The sequence below is a fragment of the Cyanistes caeruleus genome, unplaced genomic scaffold, assembly GCF_971803275.1.
Source record: "Cyanistes caeruleus unplaced genomic scaffold, bCyaCae1.hap1.1 HAP1_SCAFFOLD_175, whole genome shotgun sequence".
In the NCBI taxonomy this organism is placed as follows: Eukaryota; Metazoa; Chordata; class Aves; order Passeriformes; family Paridae; genus Cyanistes; species Cyanistes caeruleus.
In genome coordinates, this window is record NW_028255963.1 from 18,474 (window position 1) to 36,100 (window position 17,627).

The following is a 17,627-nucleotide window of genomic DNA, read 5'->3' on the forward strand; positions in this document are numbered from 1 at the left end:
GCAGCATTGCCCACCCTCCAGGCTGCTGTTTGCTCTGCTGAAAGACTCTTGCAGGACTGTGGCCCCTCTCCATGCAATGGAAATCATTGCCACAGCTCTCAGTTGAGGCACTGGCATTTCCAGAGCCAGATTCAGGCACAATCCTACTGCCTGCTGAGCATCTGGGAAAGGTGCTGAGCATCTTCAGGCCTAGAAGCACAAAAGAGCTCAGGCTCTCCCCGAACTGGGTTTTCAGGGCAGCTTTCCATATCTCTGCAAGATTTCTTCAGCCCTCAACACGTCTGACTTTATTATGTCCAACGATGCATTTGGGCTTCTTCCGTCCTCTTGTGTGCCCGTGAGTAACCTTCCACGTGGATGAAGGAGATTGTGTACAGGACAATTGATTGCGGCATTGCCATTTGGCTTCACTGTCACTCAGTTGAACACGGTCCTTATCTAAGAAGGACTTCCAAGAAATGGGTAGGAGTTTTGGCTGTGAGAGGAGCAGAAAGCACATTTTCTACAGCAAATTGCTAGCTGATGCACTTTCCTCCCTGCCAAAATAGTGATTGCCATTCATCTTCCTGGGAAGAATGTAAAGACCCATTCAGAGATGCCAGGTTCAGCTGGCCTGTGGCTTTGTGTACCTCATTTCACATGTCCAGTTTCAAGGGCCACTAAAAGAGGCTCATGTTTGCCTTGCTACCCACAAGTGCTGTAGGTATTTCCAGGAGAAGAGGGAAAACATCGCTGTCCTGTGGTGTGGTAGAAATGCCACCACAACTGTGATTGTGTGAGCAAAGACAGCCAGCGCTTTTTGGGGCAGCAGCAGCAGCTGAGAGTGTGGCAGAGCGGTTTTGATACTCTTTTTAGAGTCCTGCAAGCATTGTTCCCGAAACAACCCACAGCTTTGCAAATGTGCCCGAAGAAAATGCAAAGAGAACTGGGGTGTGAAAATCAAAGACTGTTTATCTGTAGAAGAAAAGGAACAAGAATGAACTACACCACATATTTACACTGTAAGAATATTGGTAACAACAACAACAAACTATAGAACCTATTTACCTGAGAACAGATCTAACAAAACTCTATGAAACGTATTTACAGACAACTTAAACAAACTCTAAAACCTCTATCCTGAACACAACAACTGTAAAACGTATGTACAACAGGGTGGCATCTGTGTCTGTGATGTCCCTAAGTCCTGGAAGGAAAAACAAGTAGCACGGTCAGTGCAGTCAGGCACGGAAGGGTGTTCCATGTGCTGCCGGGCTGGGACACTGGCCCAGTGGGACTCTGCTGCCAGAAGGGAGCCTGGCTGGGGGCTGTGGCCCAGGCACTGGAACAGGGCTTGTGTGGCCCACAGCAAGCCCAGGCCAGGCCAGGGATGGCCAGCAGAATCCAGTGCATGGGCTAGCGTGTCCCTGAGCAGGGAGTGCCCAGCCCGGCCCCAGGCTGGCAGCAGGGGACCCACTCTGCCTGTGGGGAGCACCTGCCTGTTCTGCTGCTGGCATCGGTCTTCATCCCAAGACCATGTCTTCCTCCTTGTCTTTTAGATCAATATCCATCTCTTCAATATAATCTTTCGTTTCCACCTCCATCTCTTCCTCTGTCTCGTACATATCCACATCCATCTCTTGCTCTCCAGTATCCTCTCCGTCCACTTCCATGGCTTCTTCTCTATCAGTCTGTGTATCGACGTCCGTCTCCTCCTCTCCGTCTGTGCCAGCCTGCAGAGGTAGCAAAATTTCAGCGTGGGGTCCCTTTCCCACCCTGTCCCACAGAGCTCCAGCCCAGCCAGGCAGCTGCAGGGTGTCCGCCTCCATGGAATAGTACCATACCTCTTTTGGAACAAATGCACACATCCTGCAGGGATGGAGAGCAAAATCCAAGCGATGGGGAGCTTTGGGGACTGCTGGGGGAATCAGGGAGCAGGTGGCAACAAGGTGACAGGGGTAGGCTTGGAGCAGGGTGAATGAAGAGCGTGCTGGCACAAAGAGCCAAGGGTTGTGTTGTGGCCGTTGCTGGATGCTGGAAGTTCTAGCTGGAGCGTGCACTGTGACATCACCGCCAGGAGTTCAGGCCCAGGCTGAAGAGGACAACGGAGACCGTAGAATGAATGACGGAATCCCTGGGTGCTTGGGCTTGGAAGGGACCCTAAAGACCATCTTGTTCCAAGCGGAGCAATCTTCGCCCAGAATAGGTTGCTCAGAGCCCCGCTCCCAGCTGGCCTTGGATGTTGCCAAGGATGGAGCATCCCCAGCCTCTGTGCACAGCCTGGGCCAGTGCCCCAGCAGCCGGAGTGGAAAAGAGCAGCTTCATTAGATCCAACTTCAAGCTCACTCCTGCAGTTGAAAGGCTTCTCCTCTCTGTGCCCATCTTTCCTAGAGCTGCAGGGAGGCCTCGCCAGCCCCCTTCTCTTTCCAGGCTGAGCATCCCCAGCCCCACACGGACAGCAGTCCGATGCGTGGCAGTCAAGGCTAAAGGGTAGCAAATGGCTACATCAGGAAGTGAGAGATGGAAGATTTTGGAGATGGAAGCTTTACCTCTAAATGTAGAAAAGAAAGAGAAGTGGAGGGGGAAATGGTGGGACTCTGGCTCTGTTCTAACTGGCGAAGATTTTCTTCTCTTCTTTTCTGTCGTGCTAACCCAAGTTTTGTTGTTTGAAAGGAGGTTTAGCAAAATATCCATCGTCTTCTCCACTGCTGAAACACTGAACAACATCTGGGCAGGCTGAGGATGCAGAGCAAAACCTGCAAATATCTACTGCTGATCGTGATCCTGGGGAATGCAGCTAAAGCCAGCCAAAAGCAATTTCTGGAAAGTCAAGCCTGCTTTACGTTTTCTGGAGTTTGGTTGTGCCAACTTCACCAGTCATTTCTAAAAAAGGAAAAGAAACTCCAAGCAAAACAGAGAAAAACACAAAGAAACCAACCCAAAGAAACCAATCAAACAAACAGGTAAAACACCCCCAATCAAACCAAAGGCAATGAGAAGTTAGGACTAGTTGTAAGGATATCACAGCAGGCGAATGGCTGCTTCCTACTTGGATCACCATCCAAAGCCACCTAGAACAACTTCTCCAAAACATATCCAACAGGAGAAATGGAAAAAGTGATCCATGGCAGCTCTGCATTGTGGTGAAGGATGAGCATGCAGTGGTCCAGATGCAGCATTGCCCACCCTCCAGGCTGCTGTTTGCTCTGCTGAAAGACTCTTGCAGGACTGTGGCCCCTCTCCATGCAATGGAAATCATTGCCACAGCTCTCAGTTGAGGCACTGGCATTTCCAGAGCCAGATTCAGGCACAATCCTACTGCCTGCTGAGCATCTGGGAAAGGTGCTGAGCATCTTCAGGCCTAGAAGCACAAAAGAGCTCAGGCTCTCCCCGAACTGGGTTTTCAGGGCAGCTTTCCATATCTCTGCAAGATTTCTTCAGCCCTCAACACGTCTGACTTTATTATGTCCAACGATGCATTTGGGCTTCTTCCGTCCTCTTGTGTGCCCGTGAGTAACCTTCCACGTGGATGAAGGAGATTGTGTACAGGACAATTGATTGCGGCATTGCCATTTGGCTTCACTGTCACTCAGTTGAACACGGTCCTTATCTAAGAAGGACTTCCAAGAAATGGGTAGGAGTTTTGGCTGTGAGAGGAGCAGAAAGCACATTTTCTACAGCAAATTGCTAGCTGATGCACTTTCCTCCCTGCCAAAATAGTGATTGCCATTCATCTTCCTGGGAAGAATGTAAAGACCCATTCAGAGATGCCAGGTTCAGCTGGCCTGTGGCTTTGTGTACCTCATTTCACATGTCCAGTTTCAAGGGCAACTAAAAGAGGCTCATGTTTGCCTTGCTACCCACAAGTGCTGTAGGTATTTCCAGGAGAAGAGGGAAAACATCGCTGTCCTGTGGTGTGGTAGAAATGCCACCACAACTGTGATTGTGTGAGCAAAGCCAGCCAGCGCTTTTTGGGGCAGCAGCAGCAGCTGAGAGTGTGGCAGAGCGGTTTTGATACTCTTTTTAGAGTCCTGCAAGCATTGTTCCCGAAACAACCCACAGCATTGCAAATGTGCCCGAAGAAAATGCAAAGAGAACTGGGGTGTGAAAATCAAAGACTGTTTATCTGTAGAAGAAAAGGAACAAGAATGAACTACACCACATATTTACACTGTAAGAATATTGGTAACAACAACAACAACAACAACAACAACAACAAACTATAGAACCTATTTACCTGAGAACAGATCTAACAAAATTCTATGAAACGTATTTACAGGCAACTTAAACAAACTCTAAAACCTCTCTCCTGAACACAACAACTGTAAAACGTATGTACAGCAGGGTGGCATCTGTGTCTGTGATGTCCCTAAGTCCTGGAAGAAAAACAAGTAGCACGGTCAGTGCAGTCAGGCACAGAAGGGTGTTCCATGTGCTGCCGGGCTGGGACACTGGCCCAGTGGGACTCTGCTGCCAGAAGGGAGCCTGGCTGGGGGCTGTGGCCCAGGCACTGGAACAGGGCTTGTGTGGCCCACAGCAAGCCCAGGCCAGGGATGGCCAGCAGAATCCAGTGCATGGGCTAGCGTGTCCCTGAGCAGGAAGTGCCCAGCCCGGCCCCAGGCTGGCAGCAGGGGACCCACTCTGCCTGTGGGGAGCACCTGCCTGTTCTGCTGCTGGCATCGGTCTTCATCCCAAGACCATGTCTTCCTCCTTGTCTTTTAGATCAATATCCATCTCTTCAATATAATCTTACGTTTCCACCTCCATCTCTTCCTCTGTCTCCTACATATCCACATCCATCTCTTCCTCTCCAGTATCCTCTCCGTCCACTTCCATGGCTTCTTCTCTATCAGTCTGTGTATCGACGTCCGTCTCCTCCTCTCCGTCTGTGCCAGCCTGCAGAGGTAGCAAAATTTCCCACCCTGTCCCACAGAGCTCCAGCCCAGCCAGGCAGCTGCGGGGTGTCCGTCACCGTGGAATAGTACCATACCTCTTTTGGAACAAATGCAGACATCCTGCAGGGATGGAGAGCAAAATCCAAGCGATGGGGAGCTTTGGGGACTGCTGGGGGAATCAGGGAGCAGGTGGCAACAAGGTGACAGGGGTAGGCTTGGAGCAGGGTGAATGAAGAGCGTGCTGGCACAAGGAGCCAAGGGTTGTGTTGTGGCCGTTGCTGGATGCTGGAAGTTCTAGCTGGAGCATGCACTGTGACATCACCGCCAGGAGTTCAGGCCCAGGCTGAAGTGGACAACGGAGACCGTAGAATGAATGATGGAATCCCTGGGTGCTTGGGCTTGGAAGGGACCCTAAAGACCATCTTGTTCCAAGCGGAGCAATCTTCGCCCAGAATAGGTTGCTCAGAGCCCCGCTCCCAGCTGGCCTTGGATGTTGCCAAGGATGGAGCATCCCCAGCCTCTGTGCACAGCCTGGGCCAGTGGCCCAGCAGCCGGAGTGGAAAAGAGCAGCTTCATTAGATCCAACTTCAAGCTCACTCCTGCAGTTGAAAGGCTTCTCCTCTCTGTGCCCATCTTTCCTAGAGGTGCAGGGAGGCCTCGCCAGCCCCCTTCTCTTTCCAGGCTGAGCATCCCCAGCCCCACACGGACAGCAGTCCGATGCGTGGCAGTCAAGGCTAAAGGGTAGCAAATGGCTACATCAGGAAGTGAGAGATGGAAGCTTTTGCAGATGGAAGCTTTACCTCTAAATGTAGAAAAGAAAGAAAAGTGGAGGGGGAAATGGTGGGACTCTGGCTCTGTTCTAACTGGCAAAGATTTTCTTCTCTTCTTTTCTGTCGTGCTAACCCAAGTTTTCTTGTTTGAAAGGAGGTTTAGCAAAATATCCATCGTCTTCTCCACTGCTGAAACACTGAACAACATCTGGGCAGGCTGAGGATGCAGAGCAAAACCTGCAAATATCTACTGCTGATCGTGATCCTGGGGAATGCAGCTAAAGCCAGCCAAAAGCAATTTCTGGAAAGTCAAGCCTGCTTTACGTTTTCTGGAGTTTGCTTGTGCCAACTTCACCAGTCATTTCTAAAAAAGGAAAAGAAACTCCAAGCAAAACAGAGAAAAACACAAAGAAACCAACCCAAAGAAACCAATCCAACAAACAGATAAAACACCCCCAATCAAACCAAAGGCAATGAGAAGTTAGGACTAGTTGTAAGGATATCACAGCAGGCGAATGGCTGCTTCCTACTTGGATCATCATCCAAAGCCACCTAGAACAACTTCTCCAAAACATATCCAACAGCAGAAATGGAAAAAGTGATCCATGGCAGCTCTGCATTGTGGTGAAGGATGAGCATGCAGTGGTCCAGATGCAGCATTGCCCACCCCCCAGGCTGCTGTTTGCTCTGCTGAAAGACTCTTGCAGGACTGTGGCCCCTCTCCATGCAATGGAAATCATTGCCACAGCTCTCAGTTGAGGCACTGGCATTTCCAGAGCCAGATTCAGGCACAATCCTACTGCCTGCTGAGCATCTGGGAAAGGTGCTGAGCATCTTCAGGCCTAGAAGCACAAAAGAGCTCAGGCTCTCCCCGAACTGGGTTTTCAGGGCAGCTTTCCATATCTCTGCAAGATTTCTTCATCCCTCAACACGTCTGATTTTATTATGTCCAACGATGCATTTGGGTTTCTTCCGTCCTCTTGTGTGCCCGTGAGTAACCTTCCACGTGGATGAAGGAGATTGTGTACAGGACAATTGATTGCGGCATTGCCATTTGGCTTCACTGTCACTCAGTTGAACACGGTCTTTATCTAAGAAGGACTTCCAAGAAATGGGTAGGAGTTTTGGATGTGAGAGGAGCAGAAAGCACATTTTCTACAGAAAATTGCTAGCTGATGCACTTTCCTCCCTGCCAAAATAGTGATTGCCATTCATCTTCCTGGGAAGAATGTAAAGACCCATTCAGAGATGCCAGGTTCAGCTGGCCTGTGGCTTTGTGTGCCTCATTTCACATGTCCAGTTTCAAGGGCCACTAAAAGAGGCTCATGTTTGCCTTGCTACCCACAAGTGCTGTAGGTATTTCCAGGAGAAGAGGGAAAACATCGCTGTCCTGTGGTGTGGTAGAAATGCCACCACAACTGTGACTGTGTGAGCAAAGCCAGCCAGTGCTTTTTGGGGCAGCAGCAGCAGCTGAGAGTGTGGCAGAGCGGTTTTGATACTCTTTTTAGAGTCCTGCAAGCATTGTTCCCGAAACAACCCACAGCTTTGCAAATGTGCCCGAAGAAAATGCAAAGAGAACTGGGGTGTGAAAATCAAAGACTGTTTATCTGTAGAAGAAAAGGAACAAGAATGAACTACACCACATATTTACACTGTAAGAATATTGGTAACAACAACAACAACAACAACAACAACAACAAACTATAGAACCTATTTACCTGAGAACAGATCTAACAAAATTCTATGAAACGTATTTACAGGCAACTTAAACAAACTCTAAAACCTCTCTCCTGAACACAACAACTGTAAAACGTATGTACAGCAGGGTGGCATCTGTGTCTGTGATGTCCCTAAGTCCTGGAAGAAAAACAAGTAGCACGGTCAGTGCAGTCAGGCACAGAAGGGTGTTCCATGTGCTGCCGGGCTGGGACACTGGCCCAGTGGGACTCTGCTGCCAGAAGGGAGCCTGGCTGGGGGCTGTGGCCCAGGCACTGGAACAGGGCTTGTGTGGCCCACAGCAAGCCCAGGCCAGGGATGGCCAGCAGAATCCAGTGCATGGGCTAGCGTGTCCCTGAGCAGGAAGTGCCCAGCCCGGCCCCAGGCTGGCAGCAGGGGACCCACTCTGCCTGTGGGGAGCACCTGCCTGTTCTGCTGCTGGCATCGGTCTTCATCCCAAGACCATGTCTTCCTCCTTGTCTTTTAGATCAATATCCATCTCTTCAATATAATCTTACGTTTCCACCTCCATCTCTTCCTCTGTCTCCTACATATCCACATCCATCTCTTGCTCTCCAGTATCCTCTCCGTCCACTTCCATGGCTTCTTCTCTATCAGTCTGTGTATCGACGTCCGTCTCCTCCTCTCCGTCTGTGCCAGCCTGCAGAGGTAGCAAAATTTCCCACCCTGTCCCACAGAGCTCCAGCCCAGCCAGGCAGCTGCGGGGTGTCCGTCACCGTGGAATAGTACCATACCTCTTTTGGAACAAATGCAGACATCCTGCAGGGATGGAGAGCAAAATCCAAGTGATGGGGAGCTTTGGGGACTGCTGGGGGAATCAGGGAGCAGGTGGCAACAAGGTGACAGGGGTAGGCTTGGAGCAGGGTGAATGAAGAGCGTGCTGGCACAAGGAGCCAAGGGTTGTGTTGTGGCCGTTGCTGGATGCTGGAAGTTCTAGCTGGAGCATGCACTGTGACATCACCGCCAGGAGTTCAGGCCCAGGCTGAAGTGGACAACGGAGACCGTAGAATGAATGATGGAATCCCTGGGTGCTTGGGCTTGGAAGGGACCCTAAAGACCATCTTGTTCCAAGCGGAGCAATCTTCGCCCAGAATAGGTTGCTCAGAGCCCCGCTCCCAGCTGGCCTTGGATGTTGCCAAGGATGGAGCATCCCCAGCCTCTGTGCACAGCCTGGGCCAGTGGCCCAGCAGCCGGAGTGGAAAAGAGCAGCTTCATTAGATCCAACTTCAAGCTCACTCCTGCAGTTGAAAGGCTTCTCCTCTCTGTGCCCATCTTTCCTAGAGGTGCAGGGAGGCCTCGCCAGCCCCCTTCTCTTTCCAGGCTGAGCATCCCCAGCCCCACACGGACAGCAGTCCGATGCGTGGCAGTCAAGGCTAAAGGGTAGCAAATGGCTACATCAGGAAGTGAGAGATGGAAGCTTTTGCAGATGGAAGCTTTACCTCTAAATGTAGAAAAGAAAGAAAAGTGGAGGGGGAAATGGTGGGACTCTGGCTCTGTTCTAACTGGCGAAGATTTTCTTTTCTTCTTTTCTGTCGTGCTAACCCAAGTTTTGTTGTTTGAAAGGAGGTTTAGCAAAATATCCATCGTCTTCTCCACTGCTGAAACACTGAACAACATCTGGGCAGGCTGAGGATGCAGAGCAAAACCTGCAAATATCTACTGCTGATCGTGATCCTGGGGAATGCAGCTAAAGCCAGCCAAAAGCAATTTCTGGAAAGTCAAGCCTGCTTTACGTTTTCTGGAGTTTGGTTGTGCCGACTTCACCAGTCATTTCTAAAAAAGGAAAAGAAACTCCAAGCAAAACAGAGAAAAACACAAAGAAACCAACCCAAAGAAACCAATCCAACAAACAGATAAAACACCCCCAATCAAACCAAAGGCAATGAGAAGTTAGGACTAGTTGTAAGGATATCACAGCAGGCGAATGGCTGCTTCCTACTTGGATCACCATCCAAAGCCACCTAGAACAACTTCTCCAAAACATATCCAACAGGAGAAATGGAAAAAGTGATCCATGGCAGCTCTGCATTGTGGTGAAGGATGAGCATGCAGTGGTCCAGATGCAGCATTGCCCACCCTCCAGGCTGCTGTTTGCTCTGCTGAAAGACTCTTGCAGGACTGTGGCCCCTCTCCATGCAATGGAAATCATTGCCACAGCTCTCAGTTGAGGCACTGGCATTTCCAGAGCCAGATTCAGGCACAATCCTACTGCCTGCTGAGCATCTGGGAAAGGTGCTGAGCATCTTCAGGCCTAGAAGCACAAAAGAGCTCAGGCTCTCCCCGAACTGGGTTTTCAGGGCAGCTTTCCATATCTCTGCAAGATTTCTTCATCCCTCAACACGTCTGACTTTATTATGTCCAACGATGCATTTGGGTTTCTTCCGTCCTCTTGTGTGCCCGTGAGTAACCTTCCACGTGGATGAAGGAGATTGTGTACAGGACAATTGATTGCGGCATTGCCATTTGGCTTCACTGTCACTCAGTTGAACACGGTCCTTATCTAAGAAGGACTTCCAAGAAATGGGTAGGAGTTTTGGCTGTGAGAGGAGCAGAAAGCACATTTTCTACAGCAAATTGCTAGCTGATGCACTTTCCTCCCTGCCAAAATAGTGATTGCCATTCATCTTCCTGGGAAGAATGTAAAGACCCATTCAGAGATGCCAGGTTCAGCTGGCCTGTGGCTTTGTGTACCTCATTTCACATGTCCAGTTTCAAGGGCCACTAAAAGAGGCTCATGTTTGCCTTGCTACCCACAAGTGCTGTAGGTATTTCCAGGAGAAGAGGGAAAACATCGCTGTCCTGTGGTGTGGTAGAAATGCCACCACAACTGTGACTGTGTGAGCAAAGACAGCCAGCGCTTTTTGGGGCAGCAGCAGCAGCTGAGAGTGTGGCAGAGCGGTTTTGATACTCTTTTTAGAGTCCTGCAAGCATTGTTCCCGAAACAACCCACAGCTTTGCAAATGTGCCCGAAGAAAATGCAAAGAGAACTGGGGTGTGAAAATCAAAGACTGTTTATCTGTAGAAGAAAAGGAACAAGAATGAACTACACCACATATTTACACTGTAAGAATATTGGTAACAACAACAACAAACTATAGAACCTATTTACCTGAGAACAGATCTAACAAAACTCTATGAAACGTATTTACAGACAACTTAAACAAACTCTAAAACCTCTATCCTGAACACAACAACTGTAAAACGTATGTACAGCAGGGTGGCATCTGTGTCTGTGATGTCCCTAAGTCCTGGAAGGAAAAACAAGTAGCACGGTCAGTGCAGTCAGGCACGGAAGGGTGTTCCATGTGCTGCCGGGCTGGGACACTGGCCCAGTGGGACTCTGCTGCCAGAAGGGAGCCTGGCTGGGGGCTGTGGCCCAGGCACTGGAACAGGGCTTGTGTGGCCCACAGCAAGCCCAGGCCAGGCCAGGGATGGCCAGCAGAATCCAGTGCATGGGCTAGCGTGTCCCTGAGCAGGAAGTGCCCAGCCCGGCCCCAGGCTGGCAGCAGGGGACCCACTCTGCCTGTGGGGAGCACCTGCCTGTTCTGCTGCTGGCATCGGTCTTCATCCCAAGACCATGTCTTCCTCCTTGTCTTTTAGATCAATATCCATCTCTTCAATATAATCTTTCGTTTCCACCTCCATCTCTTCCTCTGTCTCGTACATATCCACATCCATCTCTTCCTCTCCAGTATCCTCTCCGTCCACTTCCATGGCTTCTTCTCTATCAGTCTGTGTATCGACGTCCGTCTCCTCCTCTCCGTCTGTGCCAGCCTGCAGAGGTAGCAAAATTTCCCACCCTGTCCCACAGAGCTCCAGCCCAGCCAGGCAGCTGCGGGGTGTCCGTCTCCGTGGAATAGTACCATACCTCTTTTGGAACAAATGCAGACATCCTGCAGGGATGGAGAGCAAAATCCAAGTGATGGGGAGCTTTGGGGACTGCTGGGGGAATCAGGGAGCAGGTGGCAACAAGGTGACAGGGGTAGGCTTGGAGCAGGGTGAATGAAGAGCGTGCTGGCACAAGGAGCCAAGGGTTGTGTTGTGGCCGTTGCTGGATGCTGGAAGTTCTAGCTGGAGCGTGCAATGTGACATCACCGCCAGGAGTTCAGGCCCAGGCTGAAGTGGACAACGGAGACCGTAGAATGAATGATGGAATCCCTGGGTGCTTGGGCTTGGAAGGGACCCTAAAGACCATCTTGTTCCAAGCGGAGCAATCTTCGCCCAGAATAGGTTGCTCAGAGCCCCGCTCCCAGCTGGCCTTGGATGTTGCCAAGGATGGAGCAACCCCAGCCTCTGTGCACAGCCTGGGCCAGTGGCCCAGCAGCCGGAGTGGAAAAGAGCAGCTTCATTAGATCCAACTTCAAGCTCACTCCTGCAGTTGAAAGGCTTCTCCTCTCTGTGCCCATCTTTCCTAGAGCTGCAGGGAGGCCTCGCCAGCCCCCTTCTCTTTCCAGGCTGAGCATCCCCAGCCCCACACGGACAGCAGTCCGATGCGTGGCAGTCAAGGCTAAAGGGTAGCAAATGGCTACATCAGGAAGTGAGAGATGGAAGCTTTTGCAGATGGAAGCTTTACCTCTAAATGTAGAAAAGAAAGAAAAGTGGAGGGGGAAATGGTGGGACTCTGGCTCTGTTCTAACTGGCGAAGATTTTCTTTTCTTCTTTTCTGTCGTGCTAACCCAAGTTTTCTTGTTTGAAAGGAGGTTTAGCAAAATATCCATCGTCTTCTCCACTGCTGAAACACTGAACAACATCTGGGCAGGCTGAGGATGCAGAGCAAAACCTGCAAATATCTACTGCTGATCGTGATCCTGGGGAATGCAGCTAAAGCCAGCCAAAAGCAATTTCTGGAAAGTCAAGCCTGCTTTACGTTTTCTGGAGTTTGCTTGTGCCAACTTCACCAGTCATTTCTAAAAAAGGAAAAGAAACTCCAAGCAAAACAGAGAAAAACACAAAGAAACCAACCCAAAGAAACCAATCCAACAAACAGATAAAACACCCCCAATCAAACCAAAGGCAATGAGAAGTTAGGACTAGTTGTAAGGATATCACAGCAGGCGAATGGCTGCTTCCTACTTGGATCACCATCCAAAGCCACCTAGAACAACTTCTCCAAAACATATCCAACAGCAGAAATGGAAAAAGTGATCCATGGCAGCTCTGCATTGTGGTGAAGGATGAGCATGCAGTGGTCCAGATGCAGCATTGCCCACCCTCCAGGCTGCTGTTTGCTCTGCTGAAAGACTCTTGCAGGACTGTGGCCCCTCTCCATGCAATGGAAATCATTGCCACAGCTCTCAGTTGAGGCACTGGCATTTCCAGAGCCAGATTCAGGCACAATCCTACTGCCTGCTGAGCATCTGGGAAAGGTGCTGAGCATCTTCAGGCCTAGAAGCACAAAAGAGCTCAGGCTCTCCCCGAACTGGGTTTTCAGGGCAGCTTTCCATATCTCTGCAAGATTTCTTCATCCCTCAACACGTCTGATTTTATTATGTCCAACGATGCATTTGGGTTTCTTCCGTCCTCTTGTGTGCCCGTGAGTAACCTTCCACGTGGATGAAGGAGATTGTGTACAGGACAATTGATTGCGGCATTGCCATTTGGCTTCACTGTCACTCAGTTGAACACGGTCTTTATCTAAGAAGGACTTCCAAGAAATGGGTAGGAGTTTTGGCTGTGAGAGGAGCAGAAAGCACATTTTCTACAGCAAATTGCTAGCTGATGCACTTTCCTCCCTGCCAAAATAGTGATTGCCATTCATCTTCCTGGGAAGAATGTAAAGACCCATTCAGAGATGCCAGGTTCAGCTGGCCTGTGGCTTTGTGTACCTCATTTCACATGTCCAGTTTCAAGGGCCACTAAAAGAGGCTCATGTTTGCCTTGCTACCCACAAGTGCTGTAGGTATTTCCAGGAGAAGAGGGAAAACATCGCTGTCCTGTGGTGTGGTAGAAATGCCACCACAACTGTGATTCTGTGAGCAAAGCCAGCCAGCGCTTTTTGGGGCAGCAGCAGCAGCTGAGAGTGTGGCAGAGCGGTTTTGATACTCTTTTTAGAGTCCTGCAAGCATTGTTCCCGAAACAACCCACAGCATTGCAAATGTGCCTGAAGAAAATGCAAAGAGAACTGGGGTGTGAAAATCAAAGACTGTTTATCTGTAGAAGAAAAGGAACAAGAATGAACTACACCACATATTTACACTGTAAGAATATTGGTGGTAACAACAACAACAACAACAACAACAACAAACTATAGAACCTATTTACCTGAGAACAGCTCTAACAAAACTCTATGAAACGTATTTACAGACAACTTAAACAAACTCTAAAACCTCTATCCTGAACACAACAACTGTAAAACGTATGTACAGCAGGGTGGCATCTGTGTCTGTGATGTCCCTAAGTCCTGGAAGGAAAAACAAGTAGCACGGTCAGTGCAGTCAGGCACGGAAGGGTGTTCCATGTGCTGCCGGGCTGGGACACTGGCCCAGTGGGACTCTGCTGCCAGAAGGGAGCCTGGCTGGGGGCTGTGGCCCAGGCACTGGAACAGGGCTTGTGTGGCCCACAGCAAGCCCAGGCCAGGCCAGGGATGGCCAGCAGAATCCAGTGCATGGGCTAGCGTGTCCCTGAGCAGGAAGTGCCCAGCCCGGCCCCAGGCTGGCAGCAGGGGACCCACTCTGCCTGTGGGGAGCACCTGCCTGTTCTGCTGCTGGCATAGGTCTTCATCCCAAGACCATGTCTTCCTCCTTGTCTTTTAGATCAATATCCATCTCTTCAATATAATCTTTCGTTTCCACCTCCATCTCTTCCTCTGTCTCGTACATATCCACATCCATCTCTTCCTCTCCAGTATCCTCTCCGTCCACTTCCATGGCTTCTTCTCTATCAGTCTGTGTATCGACGTCCGTCTCCTCCTCTCCGTCTGTGCCAGCCTGCAGAGGTAGCAAAATTTCCCACCCTGTCCCACAGAGCTCCAGCCCAGCCAGGCAGCTGCGGGGTGTCCGTCTCCGTGGAATAGTACCATACCTCTTTTGGAACAAATGCAGACATCCTGCAGGGATGGAGAGCAAAATCCAAGCGATGGGGAGCTTTGGGGACTGCTGGGGGAATCAGGGAGCAGGTGGCAACAAGGTGACAGGGGTAGGCTTGGAGCAGGGTGAATGAAGAGCGTGCTGGCACAAGGAGCCAAGGGTTGTGTTGTGGCCGTTGCTGGATGCTGGAAATTCTAGCTGGAGCGTGCAATGTGACATCACCGCCAGGAGTTCAGGCCCAGGCTGAAGTGGACAACGGAGACCGTAGAATGAATGATGGAATCCCTGGGTGCTTGGGCTTGGAAGGGACCCTAAAGACCATCTTGTTCCAAGCGGAGCAATCTTCGCCCAGAATAGGTTGCTCAGAGCCCCGCTCCCAGCTGGCCTTGGATGTTGCCAAGGATGGAGCATCCCCAGCCTCTGTGCACAGCCTGGGCCAGTGCCCCAGCAGCCGGAGTGGAAAAGAGCAGCTTCATTAGATCCAACTTCAAGCTCACTCCTGCAGTTGAAAGGCTTCTCCTCTCTGTGCCCATCTTTCCTAGAGCTGCAGGGAGGCCTCGCCAGCCCCCTTCTCTTTCCAGGCTGAGCATCCCCAGCCCCACACGGACAGCAGTCCGATGCGTGGCAGTCAAGGCTAAAGGGTAGCAAATGGCTACATCAGGAAGTGAGAGATGGAAGCTTTTGGAGATGGAAGCTTTACCTCTAAATGTAGAAAAGAAAGAGAAGTGGAGGGGGAAATGGTGGGACTCTGGCTCTGTTCTAACTGGCGAAGATTTTCTTCTCTTCTTTTCTGTCGTGCTAACCCAAGTTTTCTTGTTTGAAAGGAGGTTTAGCAAAATATCCATCGTCTTCTCCACTGCTGAAACACTGAACAACATCTGGGCAGGCTGAGGATGCAGAGCAAAACCTGCAAATATCTACTGCTGATCGTGATCCTGGGGAATGCAGCTAAAGCCAGCCAAAAGCAATTTCTGGAAAGTCAAGCCTGCTTTACGTTTTCTGGAGTTTGCTTGTGCCAACTTCACCAGTCATTTCTAAAAAAGGAAAAGAAACTCCAAGCAAAAGAGAGAAAAACACAAAGAAACCAACCCAAAGAAACCAATCCAACAAACAGATAAAACACCCCCAATCAAACCAAAGGCAATGAGAAGTTAGGACTAGTTGTAAGGATATCACAGCAGGCGAATGGCTGCTTCCTACTTGGATCACCATCCAAAGCCACCTAGAACAACTTCTCCAAAACATATCCAACAGCAGAAATGGAAAAAGTGATCCATGGCAGCTCTGCATTGTGGTGAAGGATGAGCATGCAGTGGTCCAGATGCAGCATTGCCCACCCTCCAGGCTGCTGTTTGCTCTGCTGAAAGACTCTTGCAGGACTGTGGCCCCTCTCCATGCAATGGAAATCATTGCCACAGCTCTCAGTTGAGGCACTGGCATTTCCAGAGCCAGATTCAGGCACAATCCTACTGCCTGCTGAGCATCTGGGAAAGGTGCTGAGCATCTTCAGGCCTAGAAGCACAAAAGAGCTCAGGCTCTCCCCGAACTGGGTTTTCAGGGCAGCTTTCCATATCTCTGCAAGATTTCTTCATCCCTCAACACGTCTGATTTTATTATGTCCAACGATGCATTTGGGTTTCTTCCGTCCTCTTGTGTGCCCGTGAGTAACCTTCCACGTGGATGAAGGAGATTGTGTACAGGACAATTGATTGCGGCATTGCCATTTGGCTTCACTGTCACTCAGTTGAACACGGTCTTTATCTAAGAAGGACTTCCAAGAAATGGGTAGGAATTTTGGCTGTGAGAGGAGCAGAAAGCACATTTTCTACAGCAAATTGCTAGCTGATGCACTTTCCTCCCTGCCAAAATAGTGATTGCCATTCATCTTCCTGGGAAGAATGTAAAGACCCATTCAGAGATGCCAGGTTCAGCTGGCCTGTGGCTTTGTGTGCCTCATTTCACATGTCCAATTTCAAGGGCCACTAAAAGAGGCTCATGTTTGCCTTGCTACCCACAAGTGCTGTAGGTATTTCCAGGAGAAGAGGGAAAACATCGCTGTCCTGTGGTGTGGTAGAAATGCCACCACAACTGTGACTGTGTGAGCAAAGCCAGCCAGCGCTTTTTGGGGCAGCAGCAGCATCTGAGAGTGTGGCAGAGCGGTTTTGATACTCTTTTTAGAGTCCTGCAAGCATTGTTCCCGAAACAACCCACAGCTTTGCAAATGTGCCCGAAGAAAATGCAAAGAGAACTGGGGTGTGAAAATCAAAGACTGTTTATCTGTAGAAGAAAAGGAACAAGAATGAACTACACCACATATTTACACTGTAAGAATATTGGTAACAACAACAACAACAACAACAACAACAAACTATAGAACCTATTTACCTGAGAACAGCTCTAACAAAACTCTATGAAACGTATTTACAGACAACTTAAACAAACTCTAAAACCTCTATCCTGAACACAACAACTGTAAAACGTATGTACAGCAGGGTGGCATCTGTGTCTGTGATGTCCCTAAGTCCTGGAAGGAAAAACAAGTAGCACGGTCAGTGCAGTCAGGCACGGAAGGGTGTTCCATGTGCTGCCGGGCTGGGACACTGGCCCAGTGGGACTCTGCTGCCAGAAGGGAGCCTGGCTGGGGGCTGTGGCCCAGGCACTGGAACAGGGCTTGTGTGGCCCACAGCAAGCCCAGGCCAGGCCAGGGATGGCCAGCAGAATCCAGTGCATGGGCTAGCGTGTCCCTGAGCAGGAAGTGCCCAGCCCGGCCCCAGGCTGGCAGCAGGGGACCCACTCTGCCTGTGGGGAGCACCTGCCTGTTCTGCTGCTGGCATCGGTCTTCATCCCAAGACCATGTCTTCCTCCTTGTCTTTTAGATCAATATCCATCTCTTCAATATAATCTTTCGTTTCCACCTCCATCTCTTCCTCTGTCTCCTACATATCCACATCCATCTCTTGCTCTCCAGTATCCTCTCCGTCCACTTCCATGGCTTCTTCTCTATCAGTCTGTGTATCGACGTCCGTCTCCTCCTCTCCGTCTGTGCCAGCCTGCAGAGGTAGCAAAATTTCCCACCCTGTCCCACAGAGCTCCAGCCCAGCCAGGCAGCTGCGGGGTGTCCGTCTCCGTGGAATAGTACCATACCTCTTTTGGAACAAATGCAGACATCCTGCAGGGATGGAGAGCAAAATCCAAGCGATGGGGAGCTTTGGGGACTGCTG

At 50.2% G+C, this 17,627-nt stretch overlaps 1 long non-coding RNA gene across 1 annotated transcript in view; it reads right to left on the bottom strand.

Moving 5' to 3' along the window:
• Positions 1-931: 931 nt before the first annotated feature.
• LOC147645769 (uncharacterized) overlaps positions 932-17,627 on the bottom strand; it is a 64,517-nt gene continuing 47,821 nt past the window's right edge. Inside the window, exons 4-6 of the long non-coding RNA XR_015282164.1 lie at positions 1,824-2,528; positions 1,479-1,712; positions 932-1,186 (exon numbers count right to left, since the gene is read on the bottom strand). This is a non-coding gene — a long non-coding RNA (uncharacterized LOC147645769). The remainder of the gene's footprint in view (positions 1,187-1,478; positions 1,713-1,823; positions 2,529-17,627) is intronic.